Raw genomic sequence first — 17,257 nt, 5'->3', positions numbered from 1 at the left:
CAATGTCTCATCTTTTTCTCCCTTAAAGGAGTTCTTAAAGGTAGGATAGCTAAAGAAATCATTGTAGGTCATACAACTCCATTTATATGATAAAAAAGAAACTGGCTACCCTGGAAAATTATGGAAACTCTCAATATTCACTTTATAAGATTGCACATTACCTTTCCCTAAAGCAATGACCATGGGAACCCAAGATTTCGGCATATTAGAAATGACCATAAGCATAGTTACATCTTCAGTTCTCATCCACATAGTGCAGGAGATTAGAGGTGCACTTCAGGATGGTTCGCTACCTTCCTTGTTATAGAAAAGAGGAAGCAACACTCAAGAACCTGCCATGTGCAAGTGACTATATTTTAAAGCACTTTGCATTCAATGCCTCGATACTCCACAAGTCTGTGCATCCATGTTTAACATGCCTTCTATGGGTTAAAACTGAAGGGGGCTGAGAGCCCACCCAGCAATTTAGTAGCAGAGCCAGGGTTTGACCCCCACTTTTCTCTCAAAGCAGAACCCCATGCTTCCTCCTTGCTATAGTTTGAATCAGGAATGTTGCCCAGAGGGAGGCCTAGGTGTTAAAGGCATAGTATGCAGCCAGGTGCCATGGGAGTTGGTAGAAACTTTCAGAAATAAAGCCAAGTTGAAAGATTCCCAATCTTTGAGGGTGGGATTTTGAAGGGACTGTCATGGTGTGCTGCCCTCTATCCCCAAGAAGTCTACAAGCCCTAGATCTGCCCAGTCACGGACTGGAATCTCCAAAATGGTGAGCCAAAAGAAACTTTCCTCTGGGAAAATTAATGAGGATATTTGTTAAGCTGACCCCCCTCCCTGATTCTGCAAAAAAAAGAAAAAAAAAAAAAAAAAAAAAAAAAATATATATATATATATATATATATATATATATAAATATATATATATATATAACCTTTGCTGTTGTTGGGCAGGTGAAAGAGTAAACTCCTGCTCTGTTCCAGATTTTTGCCTTCAGGACAAACTTCAACACCAAACTCTGCCAACTGTGATTGACAACCTCGAGGGGGTTTTTTTGTTGTTGTTGTTTTTGAGAAATTAGTTTGGCACTATCCAGTAACATTGAAGAAATAAGCACCTTATGACTAGTAATTCCACACTTAGGATGTACTTCTGCAACCAAGATCCTGCTGGAGAAGTAGTAACACCATTGTTCGCCTGAGCCCCAGACTGGAGATGACCATCCATGGTAGGATAGCTAAAGAAATCATTGTAGTTCATAGAACTCCATTTATATGATAAAAAAATACAAGTAAATTAATTAGCATGAATTCATCTTTCAAACATATTGCTGAACAAAAAAAAATACAAGAACTCTTAAAGTATGATTTTGCTGGGAGCCATTAGCCAAGTAGGTATGACAATTTCCTTGCCAGCGTACCCCATGTTGCAGTGACATTGAATGTAGGTGACCTTGTTCAAGGACCAAGGTGGATTAGGGCGTTCCCAGTTTAGGTTCCAGGTTTAAGGTTTAAGATTATTCCTGCTGGGAATAGGGCGTATCCTGCTGCCTGAGTTCCCCTTGAGTTCTCACGGGATTTAGACAGTATATTTTGGAGATAGAAGCCCAGTGGAGGTGAATTTGGGCAGAGAACGTGGATTTGGGAAGAGAACGTGGATTTCCCCAGAACGTGATTGTAGACGGCTGGTGTGAGTTCGGGAATAAAGAGTTGCTGTTTGAATCTACAAGCTGTGTGGTGGCTCGTGATTGTGTGCCCAGCCAGACTGCGGCATGATTTGTATTATATAAAGTTCAGAAACATGAAAAAATAGACTATATTGTTCAGCAATGCTTGCATACGATTAAATGATTTTAAAAACAAGGAAATAGTTACCATAAAGTCAATGATAGAAGATATCCTAATGGGGCAGGAGGTAGTCCAATGGAGCACAGCCTCACAGAGGGCCTCTGAGTGTTGGACTTATTATTTGGGCTGTGACCATACAAGTATTCACCAGTAATTATTTGAGAGGAAGCTCTATCCTCCACTTATGTCCGCAGGTGGGGCCTGTAGTAGCTAATCACAGCAGGGGATGCCTACCTGTGCTGGCTCCGAGGTTGCAGCCAGCAAAGCCTCATTCTTCTCTGCTACCTTTGAGGGGTGAGCTGCACCTCTTCATTTGGCCACGCCCTCCAGGTTGCAGCAGACCCCAGGAGCTCACCACCAACTTCTGAGTTCTTGTCTCACAAATCCAAAAAATGAAATTCACCAGACAATGGAAGGCAACAGTGAAAAGAATGATTTATTCGAGTGCGAACTCTCACAGGGGCAAAGGGGGCTAACGGGGGGGGGGGGGGGGGCTAGTCTAGGGGTTTACATAGCACTTGGGTCAATGCTACTGGCCCAAATTTATGCTAATTAGGTTTGGAAAAGCACTGATGCTACTGGTTGGCCCTTAAGTTTCTGAACTTCCATTTTCTCCCAGATGCTCCCTAGGAAGCAAGAGATTGAGTTCCTTAGATTTTGGATGCTGGAGATGAGGTAGATAGGGAAGATTAGAGGGGAGGCGGGGGATAGTAGGGGATAGGAAAGGCAGCAGAATACAACAGTCATTAATATGGCATTATGTAAAAATTGTGAATGTGTAACTGATGTGATTCTGCAATTTGTATTTGGGGTAAAAATGGGAGTTCATAACTCACTTGAATCAAATGTATGAAAGATGATATGTCATGAGCTTTGTAATGTTTTGAACAACCAATAAAAAAAAAAGATTTTGGATGCTGGGGATTCCAGGCTACAGTGCATATCAGGTACACAGCACTGGGTCCAGGAGGGGCTATCTCCCTATGACAGGTCAGTCTTGGCCCTGGCTTACTGAGCCTGCTGGCATGGCAGGCTCTGGGCCACCACTCCAGAGCTCTGGGACAAGGACTTGGCTTCATTATGATGCATTTTTCCATATGTGTATGTATTTCAAAATTATAAATGTTTAAAAAACTAAAAGTTGTTATAAAGTAAAATTTGGGGAAGTTCACTTGATGCTACAGTAAACTCTGACCCCCGAACTCCTCACCTTACTTATCTTCTACTTTAATTGTTAAGATGCCAACAAGGATGAAATTTTAGATGAGAATAAGGAAGACAGAAAAGAGAACTGCCCAATAAAGCAGTTCCTGTAATCATTCAGAAGAGAAAATAAATACAAATGTTAGAATATATGTAGATTAGACCACAGAATTCACATTTATTGAGTGCCAGTATGTATCATGACACGTACACATATGCACACAAACATAGGAGCAATTCAAACATCAATGTTCCTTATATAAAGAAGAAAATCAGCATAAGAATCATAGCCTCTGGGACAGGAGTCCACTGTGTTTCTCATTTGCTAGCAAAACAATAAAACTTCTTTTTCCTTTTTCTTAAAACCACATCCTCATTATTGGATTGGCACCAGAGACAAGGAACAAGTTTTTGGAAACAAATTTGGTACCCCAGGTAGGACCTGAGAGCAGCCCTGCTCCAGCTTTCTTGGGCAGGCCTGGTTCTCCAAAGAATCCCACTTCCATGCTGAGGATCTATGGTCCTGGTGAACTTGAGAGCCAACTACTGGAGAGTTAGGAGATGGGTGAGTTTGCCTCCGATAGAACTGGAGGCACTATCCCTTTCAGTAAGGAAGGGACTGAGGACTCTCTCAGCAGCTGCCAAAGCACCTTTTCCTTTGGGAAACATCCACCTTCTCTCCCTGAATGGCACAGTTTGCTCCAGCCACTGTGAGAAAAAGGAAACTCAACTCAGTAAAGTCACAACACCATCTGGTAAGTCTGCTGTGTGCACGACAAGACACCTGGTCCCTCTTTGTCGGGAAACCTGTGGTACCACTGGTGTAGGAGTCAAAGTTAAGCAGGATTCGAGAACCTGGCCTCTGCCCTGCCTTCCAGCCCCATTTACCCATTGTGGGTGGAGGCTGCTGGCCACAAAGGACATGGAAGTAGGTTACAGCACTGTCAGCTTGTGACCTGGGGACAGGAATAATCTCCCCTTTTAAGAGCTGACAGGAGACCCCATTTGGCAGGGGATAGTCATCACAGGTGCAAAGCAGTTCTTAATAGAATCCCATCAAACTAAATGCCTGGGGAGACTTGCAGAATAAACAACTGCACCCAGAAAAGAAAAACACAGAAACTAAGGCCGACCTGTGTTTTGTAGGCAGGCTCTGCAATGGGATCTTCAAGGAAGCCTAAAGAAAAGGATGGAAAGGCCCTCTTCTCTTCTATATCAATATGCCTAGTATAAGAAAAGGCCCAAAAGGATCCTCTGGGTACAACTGATAGTGGGAAAGCCACTTAAGATTGATTATATCATGATAATGATAAGGAAGACAGGTCAGACTCAAAAATATCATGTGCTCCAAACCCTTGAATGCAACTTGGAAGAAAAAAGAATAAGGCACAGTTTTTGTATATGCTATATAGTCTGACTCCTCTCCCCTGAGATGAAATTTGTTGTGCAAATTACATGCACAAAAGCCATTTATAAGGATTGTTTCAGAATGTGGATTTAAGAAATCGTCCAAAATTAGAAAAGATAAAAGAAAGTTATAGGAATGGAAATATCTTTTAGTGCAGAAAAATAGAAGATAAAAGAAATGTTTCTAGATAAGAAAGTATTTTGTTTGGTGATGTAATATTCTCGTGCTAAAGTCCACAGTGAAAGAGAGGACAAAACTAAGGATGTAAACAAGTTGTGAATGTCTACATAAGTCACAGAAGGTTTGTGGAAGGTAAATCTCAAAAAGTTTGTGTCTGTGATTAAAATGGCTATAATTACCCCCCAAAAGTTATGAACTTTAATGTAATGATATGAAGCAAAGTCTGAAACATTTATTTGCTTTTGTCTATCAATATGATTTTCTTTGACTAGAATTTTCTTTTTTTAAATTTTTTTATTTGTTTTCTTATATCTCTTAGGTTTCATTACTTATAGAAACTAAGTCTTAAAGGAATTAATGTTGGTACCTGCTTCAAAGTTTTTAAAACTATTACTTTGTAACTGGTTGAACAACTATTATTTTATAACAATATAGTTGACACCCTAAATATGTAAGTATACTAGATACATGTATACATCTTGAAATGATAGCTTTCTGAGCCTTGTCTAAGTGTTACATAAAAGTTTATAAAATGAAAGTTTATGTAGGTTGACTGGAAAGGTAATTAATAAGTGTTCTCCTTTATACACTGTATCAGACATATAAGGGCCACACTATCATTTGAAGACACTATGGGTTCTAAATAGTGGAATGTATTACAATTCTTATTACATATATAGACCACAATTTTTCATATCTCTGGTTGTATACATAGTACATTCACACCAATTAGTGTCTTCATACCTGTACTTTGGATAATAATGATCATCACTTTCAACCATCATTAATTACCCCACCCCTACCTCGCTTCCTCTCCCACCCTTCTTTCCCCCTTCTCCTCCCACCCTTCTGTCCCCCCTTCCCCTCCCACCCCTCTGCCCTATCTAGAGTTCATATATTCTTCCCATGCTCCCTCTCCCTATCCCACTATGAATCAGCCTCCTTATATCCAAGAATATATTTGGCCTTTGGGTTTTTGGGATTGGCTAACTTCACTTAGGATTATCTTCTCTAACTCCATCCATTTACCTGAAAATGCCTCCTTTAATGCTGAGTAATATCCATTTACCTGCAAATGCCATGATTTTATTGGTCCTATGACAGCTCCTCTGACCTTAAGGGTCTGCAGAAAGAGAAAGAGAGAGAGAGAGCATGAACCCCTTTATTGAGGAGAAGCCATTCAAATGAGGCAAGGGGTCAGATTTAAGGGATTTGAGTCCAGCTTCGTGATGTCTGCTGCCAGCAGTTGACTGACATCTGGGAAGGCCACAACCAAAGGCAGAGCAAGAGAAGGGGACACACAAAGGGTGTTTCCATGGAACATTCTATCCCAAACAGGGCAAAGGGGTAGTGTTACAATAGAATAGGTGAGTGCAGCTCCTGAAGACACATCTTCTACTTCCTGGGCTGGGACAACGCCCAAGTCACCATGAAATGTAGTGATCTAGTGATCTGTCAGAGCCTCTTGCTTCAGGATGGAAAGTGTGGGTCATTCAGAGTGGCTCCCCACAGGCAAGGATAGAGAACTGGCTTAATTTTCTGTAGACATATAAATCAGAGCAACTTTGAAAAATGTTTGATAGTCAAACTAAATACACACACACACACACACACACATACACTGTATAATCCTGTAATCCTACTCCAGGGTACAAACTCAACAGAAATAAGTTCCATGTGCACAAAAGACATGAACAAGAATTTTGATATCAGTTTTATTGAAATAGCCCCAAACCGTAAATGATCCATATATTTATCCACAGTTGATTGAACAAGTAAATTATATAGTCATGAAATGAAATACTATGCAGTAACAAAAAAGAATAAGTCACCGTGATATATATTACCATTATTGAATAAATCTCAAAAATAAAAAGTAAAATGAAAAAAAAAAAATCAAGCTTTAAAGAGTAGGTGTTGCCAGGCAAAGCAGCACATGCCTATAATCCCAGCAACTGGGGAGGCTGAGGCAAAAAGTTCAAGGCCAGCCTGGGCAACTTAGTGAGACCATGTCTCAAAATAAAAAAATAAATAAATAAAAAGGACAGAAGATGAAGCTCAGTGGTAAAGCACTACTGGGTTCAATCCCCTTTACTGGGAAAAAAAGTGTAATTATTATATAATTCTACTTATATGATGCATAAAAACAGACAAATTTTGTGTATGGTGGCAGAAATCTGAAGAGCAGTTAGCTTTGGCGGGAGGACAGCTACCCAGAAGGGCACAGTGGGTAGTCCTAGGACCCTGGATATAGTCTATATTTTGATCTACTTAGTAGTCATATGGGTTCATACCCATTTAAATATTTATTAAGCTGTACACTTAATACTTATAAATTATGGCAGGTACACCCTGATAAAAATACATAAATAAAAAACTGTAGGGACCAAATTTTTTAAAAAAGATACAAATATTTCTTTTCCCAAGGAATATTAATTCTCCTCCTAAATTTTTGTTGCTGGTCATGAGATTATTAAAATTTTATAAAAGCTGGTTTTGTTTCAAATCACATATTTCCCCACTTAGGATCAAATGCTAAAACGTGAGCCATTTTCATTCATCCATGTTCTGTTGGATGTCCATTTCCATTGCTCCGTACACACCAGCACACCGGGAATCAGAGAACTGAATTTGAACCCCTGCTGAGCTGCTCCTTAATCCCTTCCTCTCCTGCTTTATCTGCTTCCTGGCTACCAGGAGGCCAGCAGCTTTCCTCCACCGCATGTTCCTTCTCATGATGCTATATCTCACCACAGGTCCAGAAATAACACAGCCAAGTGACCATCTGAAACTGTGAACCCCAATAAATCATTCATCCTTTAAGTCGATGTTCTCAGATATTTTGCCAAGGCAGCAGAAAGCTAAGACCTCTAGAACAGGGTTCAGCAAATGAGAGCCTGCAGATAAATCCCGCCAGATGACTGTTTTGTAAACCAAGGTTTTTATTAGACTATGGCCATGCACATTCACTTATTTATTGTCTATGGCTTTTTTTCTGCTAGAAGGACAGAAGAGGGTAGTTGTGGTAGAGATTACATGGGCCATGATGTCTGAAATATTTGCTGACTCTTCACAGAAAAAAAGTTTTCTTGTCTCCAATTTAGAAGAATGCCTAGCACAAAGGATAAATGTAATAAATGTAAAGACTATTCCTTATTGGCTCTCTCATTCTTTGGGCTTGCTTTTTTCCTAATGGCACAATCAGTTCTCTTTCAGCAGGATGGCTCTTGCCTGGAACTACTTCACTGATAGCATTCCACACTATACTTCCCAAGAGAAGAAAGAACTCATTCCCTTGGATCAGAGAATTAAAGTTCAAATTCTTCTTCACGTCATGGGGGCATCTCAAAGGGAGAATCAAAAGACTTTCACAGGTGAGCAAGATAAATCAGATTCTACCTGCCCTGCATTTCTTCAAAGGAACACTTTAGATCTTCCTTTGCCAACCAAAATTTACATAATGACCAGGAAAACTTCTAAATTTTCTATCACAATTTGTTATATATAATATCAATATCTTTCAAAACACAGAGTACTTTGAAATTCTAGTGTTTTCCTGCAATTCTTTTATCACTGAAATTAAACTACTTTAAGCCTAAGTTATGATACCAACTCCCATGTCCATTAGAGTCATGTTTTCTGGGAGTTTTCTGTTTGTTTTTTGTTTTGGTTTTCTAGTCAATGTTTTTATCTTTGCTTCTTAGGAATATAACTTTTAATAAGTTTCAACATTCAATACCAGAAGTTTGACACCCAGAGGATAGGTTTTGGGAATCCACTTCCTGTGTTTCCTTTAATGCTGAGAACTTCCGGCATTATACAAGGTGTATATGGAGGAAAGTTGCGTCCCTGGTTTATCTTTGGGAGGGTATGGAGTGAGCAGTGTTAGGGAGAAGTTGCATGCAAAAGAAGTTGTATTGTAAGCCCACTAATAGCTGCTCTTCCAACCACTACTGGATTTCTATAAAAATGCCTGAAATGAAGTGATAAGGTTTCAGGATCCCCTCTTTGAAATCTATCCCACTTATATACCATCCAAACCTGCCTTCCTGCATTTCCCCCTCAGAATCTGCCTCTTGGACATCTACCTCACACAAGCTTCCACCAAGTCCCATCTGATTAGGGTTTCATTTAGTCTCTGAGCTTTGTTCCTAAACACTGTCTCTGGGCCTACTTTAACTCCATAATCCATGTGAATCTAGGCTCACCCCATCCCCGTGTACATCCAGCTTCCCAGATTCCAATTCTGCCATCTTTGGTAAGATAGTTACAACATTCAAAATATATAGAGGAAAAAAATACGTAGAAAATTGCTGTATAGCATATGACTCACTAATCCTGGGAGGTGCACTGAGAGGAAATAATTCTGTTATAAAATACATTTTGGAAATGCTGAATTCCCTACCACCACCATCAATGGTGATTGTGAAGTTCCATAGTAAAGAAATCTATTTGGTTTTTAGATGTTTTATTTATGCATTGTAGTTATACATAATAGTGGGGTTCATTTTTTACATCATACATTTGTGGAATATAATTTGCTCTATTTCAAACTCCGGTAATTTCAGTAGTCTCCCCTCTTCCCTCTCCTTGTTCCCCTTCCTCTCCTCTACTGGTCTTATTTCTAGTTGGTTTTGTTTTGTTTTGTTTTGTTTTGTTCATTTTTACTTTATAGATACACATAAAGGTGAAATTCATTTTGGCATATTCACATATGTACACAGCATAATTTGGTCAATTTCATGCTACAGTTCCTCCCTTTTCCTGTCCCTCCTCCCTCCCCCACTATCCACTTCCTCTCTTCCACTAATCTTCCCTCTATTTTCATGGGATCCTCTCAAAACCCTTATTTTCCCTCTACGTTCTGCATAGGAGAGAAAACATTCAACCCTTGACTCTTTCCATTCCATAGACCATACTTTGGGAAATGATAGTTGATTTCAGCTATAACCAGTTCAAATGCTTTAAATGTCCAGGTGTGTAAATAAATGTGAGGAACATTTTGGTAGAAGATGTAGGACTCGTAGGTCCTTACTTTCTAAAGGCATTCAAGTTCAAAGCACTAAAAACAAACAATGGATTGAGAAATAGAGAGATTTGTTGGTCAATCAGAGTGCATTTATGGAGAAAAATACAACTCTTGAGCCACAGTTCTCAGTTCCTGATCTCAGTCACTCTTCAGCTAACAAGTAAAAGCAAGAGTCTCAGAAGGAATAACTTAGTATTTCCACCGTAGGATTGTTGATTATTTTGAAGTGGTTATGATTTACAGATTTCAGTCAGCTTTTGCACTGCTGTGACTAAATGACCTTACCAGCACAACTGTAGAGGAGAAGGAGTTTACTTATGGGCTCACAGTTTCAGAGGTCTCAATCCATAGATAGACAACTGGTTCCATTCCTCAGGGGTCCAGGTGAGACAGGAACAACATGGCGGAAGAGTGTGGCAGAAGTAGGTTACTGGTGATCAGGAAGCAGAGAGAGAGGTCTCCACTATCGAGATATAAAATATATATCCCTCAGCCACCCCCAATTTCCACCTCCTTTGGCCACGCCCCACCACTCATTTAATCCCCATCAAGGGTTAATTCACTAATTGGGCTAAGACTCTTACAACCCAATCATTTTTGCTCTGAACCTTCTTGCATCGTCTCACACATGAGCTTTTTGGGGACACCTCACATCCAAACCATAACAAGGTTCATGTCAATACAAAATATCAAATTCATGTCCTTACCAAACATACCCCAGGCCATCTGTTGTTACCTTTTATATTGTAGATAAAGCAATTTATGTTCAGATTATTTGACCTCCCTAGAATTAGATTGATCAAACTGACACTTGAGTTCGGATCTCTCTGCTTCAAAGTCTGTGTTCTTTCTGACTACTATTATGCCTCCCTCCTGGCAGGACAGGAATGTGGTACTTCACATGACAAGGGTAATACATAATGGCAAGTAATGAAATCTTCAGCTAACCTGGCAGAGTTGAGTGGCCATATATTTTCCAAAAGTAATCAATTCACAGGTCTTTTTTAAAAAAATAGCAATTATAATAATGGTAGACCTACCATTTTTTAAACACTTGCATTACTAAGGTCCATATTAATCATATTCCATTATTCATATATCTCCATATTGTACATTATGTTCATATTATTCATATAATCTCCTGCCACCACAACATCTTCAAAATAGGCAATATGTGCATTTTTAAATTTAAAAATAAAACAACTTGAGAAAAATTAGGTAAATTTTCAAAGTGACAGAGCTTTTAATAATAGTGGGATCTGATGACCTGTTGTTTCTTACACGGAGCTCCACTTCATGTTGTAAACCCGTGGCTTTGGAATAAAAAAAGGTATTTTTTAATCTCTTTATTAGGACATGCCAATATTAAAAACTATCCTTTCTAGTCAAATGGTTCTCTGACAATTTAAGAATTGCTTTAATATACGTAATCTCATTTAATACTGCTAATGGCTCTGTGGGTAGAGAAGACAGGTTTCAAACCCCCCCACATAAAAAATAAAGAATCTGAGACTCTTCCCAGCAGCTGAGATATGTGTAAAGCAGAGCCTGAACATGAACCCACATTTTCGGCTTTTCATGATCATGATTCCAACATACAGCATAAGAAAAAAAAAACAGAGGTATTCAGTTCTCATTTCACCAGAAGGACACAACCAAAAGAAATTCAAGTCACAGAGTGAAAAACAATTGCAGGTGTACCTATGAATTAATAGTTGGGAAAAAGTTACTCAGGTACTCTAGATTCAGAATATTCTGTGTAACAATGATCCTTCTTAATCTAATGCAAAATTTCTTTAGCATTTTACTTTCCCGAGTCTCTATTTCAAGGCAGTAAATACCTAAACTGTTACCAAGTAAAAATACAGACTAAGAATAGTATAAACTTGCAGACATTTTAGATCTCCCATTTACTGATACGCAAGAGAAATTGGATGAATTCCAAAGACATAGTGCTGAAATCAGGTGACATACTGTTATGACTCCATTTATATTACACTCTCAAATAACCAAACACTGGAATTGCAAAGAGTTATTGATTCCAAGTGTTGGAGATGGGTGTGGGGAGTGATGGGGTGAGGGGGATTGATGGATGTGACAATAAAGGGGTATCATGAGGAATTTTGGGGGTGATGGAGTTTTGTATCTTGGTTATGGTGATATTAAAAAATGTGATAAAATCACATAGAAACACACACAAACACACACACGCACACCATATGAGCACATGTGGCTGGTAAATTTGAATAAACTCTGTGGATTATACTAATGCCAGTTTCCTGATTTTAATATCTCCCCATGATTATATAAGATGTCACCTCTGAAGAAAACTGGGTGAAGGGTACAAGAACCCCTGTGTATAATTTTTACAGTTTCCCGTGAATCTCTATCTCAAAATTTAAAAGATATTTGTTAAATCTCCTGATCTTGGCAGAGGACCTTGGATCAACAGTGCCTTCCTTAGACATCACCAGCCAAGCCTTGGACAAATCTCTCCCACCATCTTCAAAAGCCCCCTAACCCCCAAGAAAACCTGGGCTCTCAGGGCTACTATCAAATGTATCCCAAATCTAAACTGGTTGCTTCTCTTGAAAATACATCCACAGGATAAAGTTCAAATTCATCATTTAATAAGGCAACCAAGATCATTATGATTCGAATCCTGCTTGCTTTATCATATGCTCCTCCCTCCAAAACAAAGTACTCTCGTGCTCATCTCACGGCTCTGGTTATGCCCTCTAATCTTTCTGGAGTGCTCCTTCCTAGTCCTTCCAGAGCCACTCAGCTGAAAAGTCCTCAGCAGCCCACGGTAGCTGGGGGTAGGAGACCTTGGGAAACTTCTTGCTTCCCTCCATAGACCAACAGTTTTTCCACACAGTGCAACTCCACTCCCAATAGGCCGTGCAGCTAAGGAGCTGCGCACAGCCAGCTAAAAGCTCAAATCATCAACAGACTCACTGAAGATTCCTCACAGCTTCTCTCCACATCCAGGATTCCCAAGCCTTTGCCTCTGCCAAGGTCTAAATCCACTCATCTATTCTTCAGAGCTCTCTCTCTTTCTCTCTGTGGATCCAGGAGTGAAACCTAACCTAACTAGTCCCCAGAAGGGAAGCCTGTGGATTTTCTCTCCCCTCATTTTAACTATTTGCTGCACACCTAGTTTTCAGAGGACGATGGTGGTGACAAAGAGGAGCACTAGGACCAAGATATGGAAACGATAAATTCTGGATACTTGGCCCATTCAGATTATCTCTGAGAGGCTGAGAACCAACAGTGTAATTTGCAACAGACAACCCCAGGTGTGCAGAGTTTATTTTAGAGAGGCAAGATAGCATGACTGCAGCTTAACTCAAGGTGTGAGCAAAAGAAAGAAGACCTGTTCCATTTCAGAACCTGTGATGCCAGATCCAGTCCTGCTGGTTGTTTATCCTGAGGACTTCTGTCCACCTGTCTTCCTTCTTGCTCCAATTTTTCTTCCATGTTGCCTCATGTCATTGACAAGCAGTGAAACTCCTGCAGTAGGTGCAGTTCAAACAAACTTATGAGAAATTATTGAAGACCCACATCGGCACAAAGGAGTGGAAATATATTTTTGAGGTCAGTTCTCATCCCACAGAGAATACATTTTTATCTAGCTCCAGAGATGATTTTTAACTAAGAGGGATATTCTGATTAACTTTATCATGAAAGTCTCTTCCCATCATAACTGCACAAAGCTAGCTGGATACTCAAGCAATGCATATGGATAAGATAAAGAATTGTCGATCTTTTTAAATAATTCAGCAGCATATTAATCTTTGTGAACTTTGGGAGACTGTGTTAATGTCAGCTTTGCTTTGGTTCCCTGAGACTACAGAGAATTCAGGCCACGTTTCTCACCTTCGTTTAAGAATTATAGCAGAGCAGGCTCAGAAAAGCTCAAGTCTGGAAGTTACGCTGGAAGAGGATAGGAAGCATTTGGAACCAGCCATACATAAGCATTCTGTAAGGTACCATCCTGTCCTGAAGGGCAGCATTCTGACTCTTCTTATTCTCAGTCCCTTTACCAAGCACCGTTAGTCATAACCTCCGAGTTTGCTCATAACACTCAGTGGAAAATGAAAAACATGACTATCAAAGCAAAGGGTTCCTTCCTCTCAACTAGCCATCCCTATTTCAGGCAGTCCAGAGTGTGAAAATTGCCGAGATAGACATCAAAACAACAGAGAAGTTATCTAGTCAATTTGATGATCCAAGTTAAGGTGTATACATTAATAGTCTTTTACACAGATCAAAATACCAAGATATTGCAGAATCTGCTAAGAAACACAAATGCACAGAGCTTGCAGTGATTTTCTCATTCAACCAAGGTTATTTATGTGTTGAATTCTAAATGCCTTGATTTTATAATCTATCGACCTTCACCCCAATCTGTACCTATTTGCAAAATGTTGAATCTTCTCATTATTATGTGATGAACCATTTTAAATGGAAGAGTACTCCTGAAGAAAGTGTTTTTTAAATCCTTGCAAGACATTTCAATCTAACTAACAATTGAGGTATATGTCTCTTGGGAATGGATTTACAGTACTGCAAACCATGCTTGTTTATCAAAAGAGTCCTTTACTAATTGTTTTCTTGAAGTATTAACAAGTTACAGGTTCAATAAGTATAAATTTGAGTACCTGTACCCCTGAATTTACTTGGAAAATATAAGCAGGAATTGTGCCTTTTAGAAGTAAGAATTAATCAATCTTCAGCTTTGTTGAAATGCCAACTTTGAAAAGTGGGGTTGGTCCTCTGATAAGCAGAAGCTCAGTGCTGGGGATTGCTAAAATCTTAAACTAGAAGGGAACAACTTATCCAAGGCAGCATAAAAAGAAGCAGAAGCATGTTTACAAACCAAAATCTACTGATGATAGCCGCAAGTAAGAGACCAAAGCACATTAAAAAAAAAAAAGCAAAATCCAAAATGCTAGAAATGGAAGGAGACATGATCAGTGAAATTTTGAAGTCATCAGGGCATTTAATCAGACAAAGACTATGTGAGGAAGAAGCAAGTAACATCCAAAGTGCTAACTGCAAAGAACATTCCAGCAGTTGGGGTATGTCTCATGCTTGGGTGAGTGGGAAGGACAGAAGCAGCTGGCTTAAAGCATTGGAGGCAGGCTGCAGAAGCCTTTGATCACAGGCAGGGAAATAGCGTCAGGGTCAACCACTGCAAAATAGGTCCCAGACTCCAGAAGATTCTTCCTAGCCTTTGTCAAATCACTTCTGTGAAAAATAGATCACACAAGAAAGGGCTTTTGGCACAGTTAATTCAGAGCCTAACCAATATTGTTAAAAATTTAAAAGACTCTGTTCTAAATACTCTACATTAATATTTATACTCAAGGTAAAAAAGCAAGTCAGTTTCCTTAATTCTACTATCAAAACGTTAACCCTTTCAAGTACTCAGTTTAAAGTATATGGATCTCCTTCAATCAATAATACAGAGCTGTTGTACTAAAGAAAGGAGGCACAGATCTTCATACAGTGGTCTATCCATCTAATGTTCAAATTCTCAATGAAATAACTGATATTCAGAGATAAAGGATAAGAGACTTGCTGAACATCCATTTCCTTCCATTCTCTAAGCCCTGCCTGTCCCTGAAGCAAGTCAAATACCCAGAAAAGTTATGTGCAGAGACTATTATACTAGTTCCCTGCAAATGCCTTTAAAGGCCAATTTAATATTGTCTTTGTATTAAGACTAAAAAGTTGTCATCTTTTATAAAATTGCTATTGAAAAACTGTCTAGTATATTGTGTAATGACTACTATAGAAAACTATCAGGAGCAAAATCAGACCAAGGGAAGTGTGACGGTCCCTGATGAGCAGAACTGGTCTATTAGAAAATAGCAGCATTAAAGCTTTCTACCATGATGTCCAGAAAGCTCAAAACTAACAAATTTATACCTTCCCCTTTATTTATTTTATGTCCTTCTACTCTTGTCTTATTAGAAGAATTAATGTTTTGGGAAAAAAAAGAGGTAGCTCAACAGGTATTGGAACTAATTATCCAGAATGATAAAAGTAAGAGGTTAATTACAGCTCTGCCATTGATTTCACTTTTATCAATGTATGTGATTCATGTTAGATTTCTCTATTGCTTTCTGGTATTTAGGAAAGCTCTTTGTGATGCTATGCATTCACCAAATTTCTTTTCATTTTCCTGGATACCTAGGAAGAATATGCTGTTTGCTCAGTCTATATTTGATATTATACCTGTAGTTCTTGACAGTGAAACGTAGATGGGGAATAAAGGCATTTCACTCTAAGTGGGACACTTAAAGATATCCCATGCCGTCTTCTCACATTCTCTTCCCCTGTTCCAATAACTTTAGAAAGCCACAGTGAGAGAGCAACATCATGAAATGGTGCAGCCTTCATCAGCCTAGGTACCTGAGGGACCAAGTGGAGTAGAGGCCCTCTACACATCCATGTTGAACATCTAATTGTTAAATATTTTTTTCTTAAAATAAGACACTAAGACTTCAGAAATAATTTTTTTTGACACATATAGCATAGCCACTTCTCTACTGACAAGGCCCTGTGAAATGTTTGTTACAAAACCCTTTATAAAAATCCTCACTATTGGGGCTGGGGTTGTAGCTCAGTAGTAGAGTGCTTGCCTAGCATGTGTGAGGCACTGGCTTTAATTCTCAGCACCACCTAAAAGTAAACAAATAAAATAAAAGTCCATTGACAACTAAAAATGTATTTTAAAAAAATCCTCACCCTTTGCTCTTAACTTGGATTACAGTCACTGATATTTTTCTGATCTACTATTTTAGTGAGTAGGATTGGAAAATATATGAAATTCTATAGCATCTTCCTTACATGCTCATTTTTAAAATTGTGGTAAAATACATATAACATAAAATTTACTAGACCAACTATTTTTAAGTGCACAGTTCATTAGTGTCAGGCACATTCACACTGCTACGCAAGCTTCACCAACCATCCATCTCCAAAACTCTTGCAAAACTGAAATTCCTTATTAGACATTACCTCCCCATGACTCCCATCCCAGCCCTAGCAAATACCATTTTACTTTCTGTTTCTGAATGAGACTACTCTAGGTTCCTCGTTTAAGTGGAATCATTCAATATTTATCTTTTTATAACTTACTTCATTTAATATAATGAACTTTAAGTTCATCCATGTTGTAGCACATGCCAGAACTTCCTGCCTTTTTAAGGTAAAATAATAATCCACCAATGTATATGCTGCATTTTTGGTTATCGGTTCATATATTATTGAACATTTGGTTGCTTCCACCTTTTGACTATTGGGAATAATGCTTCTAAGGACATAAGTGTACACATGTCCCTTTGAGACCTTGCTTTCAATTCTTTTGAGTTTATACCAGAAGTGAACTTGCTAGACAATATGATAATTCTAGTTTTAATTTTTTACAGAATTATCATACTCCTTTCCATAGAAAACACTATTTTCCATTTTATACACCTACCAACATGGCACAAAGATTCTAATTTCTCCCATATCCTTGTCAACACTGGATATTTTCTGTTTCATTTTGTTTTGACAGTAGGTATCCTAATGGGCATAAGGGGG

At 38.9% G+C, this 17,257-nt stretch overlaps 1 long non-coding RNA gene across 1 annotated transcript in view; it reads right to left on the bottom strand.

Annotated features, from left to right (window-relative positions):
• Positions 1-3,211: 3,211 nt before the first annotated feature.
• Positions 3,212-17,257, bottom strand: part of LOC131423256 (uncharacterized) — a 63,107-nt gene continuing 49,061 nt past the window's right edge. Inside the window, exons 2-3 of the long non-coding RNA XR_009224564.1 lie at positions 5,699-5,752; positions 3,212-3,749 (exon numbers count right to left, since the gene is read on the bottom strand). This is a non-coding gene — a long non-coding RNA (uncharacterized LOC131423256). The remainder of the gene's footprint in view (positions 3,750-5,698; positions 5,753-17,257) is intronic.

Source organism: Marmota monax, unplaced genomic scaffold, assembly GCF_021218885.2.
Source record: "Marmota monax isolate L192 unplaced genomic scaffold, Marmota_monax_Labrador192_F-V1.1 WCK01_AAM20220418_F8-fsc00064, whole genome shotgun sequence".
In the NCBI taxonomy this organism is placed as follows: Eukaryota; Metazoa; Chordata; class Mammalia; order Rodentia; family Sciuridae; genus Marmota; species Marmota monax.
This window is presented reverse-complemented; position numbering and strand designations above follow the sequence as displayed.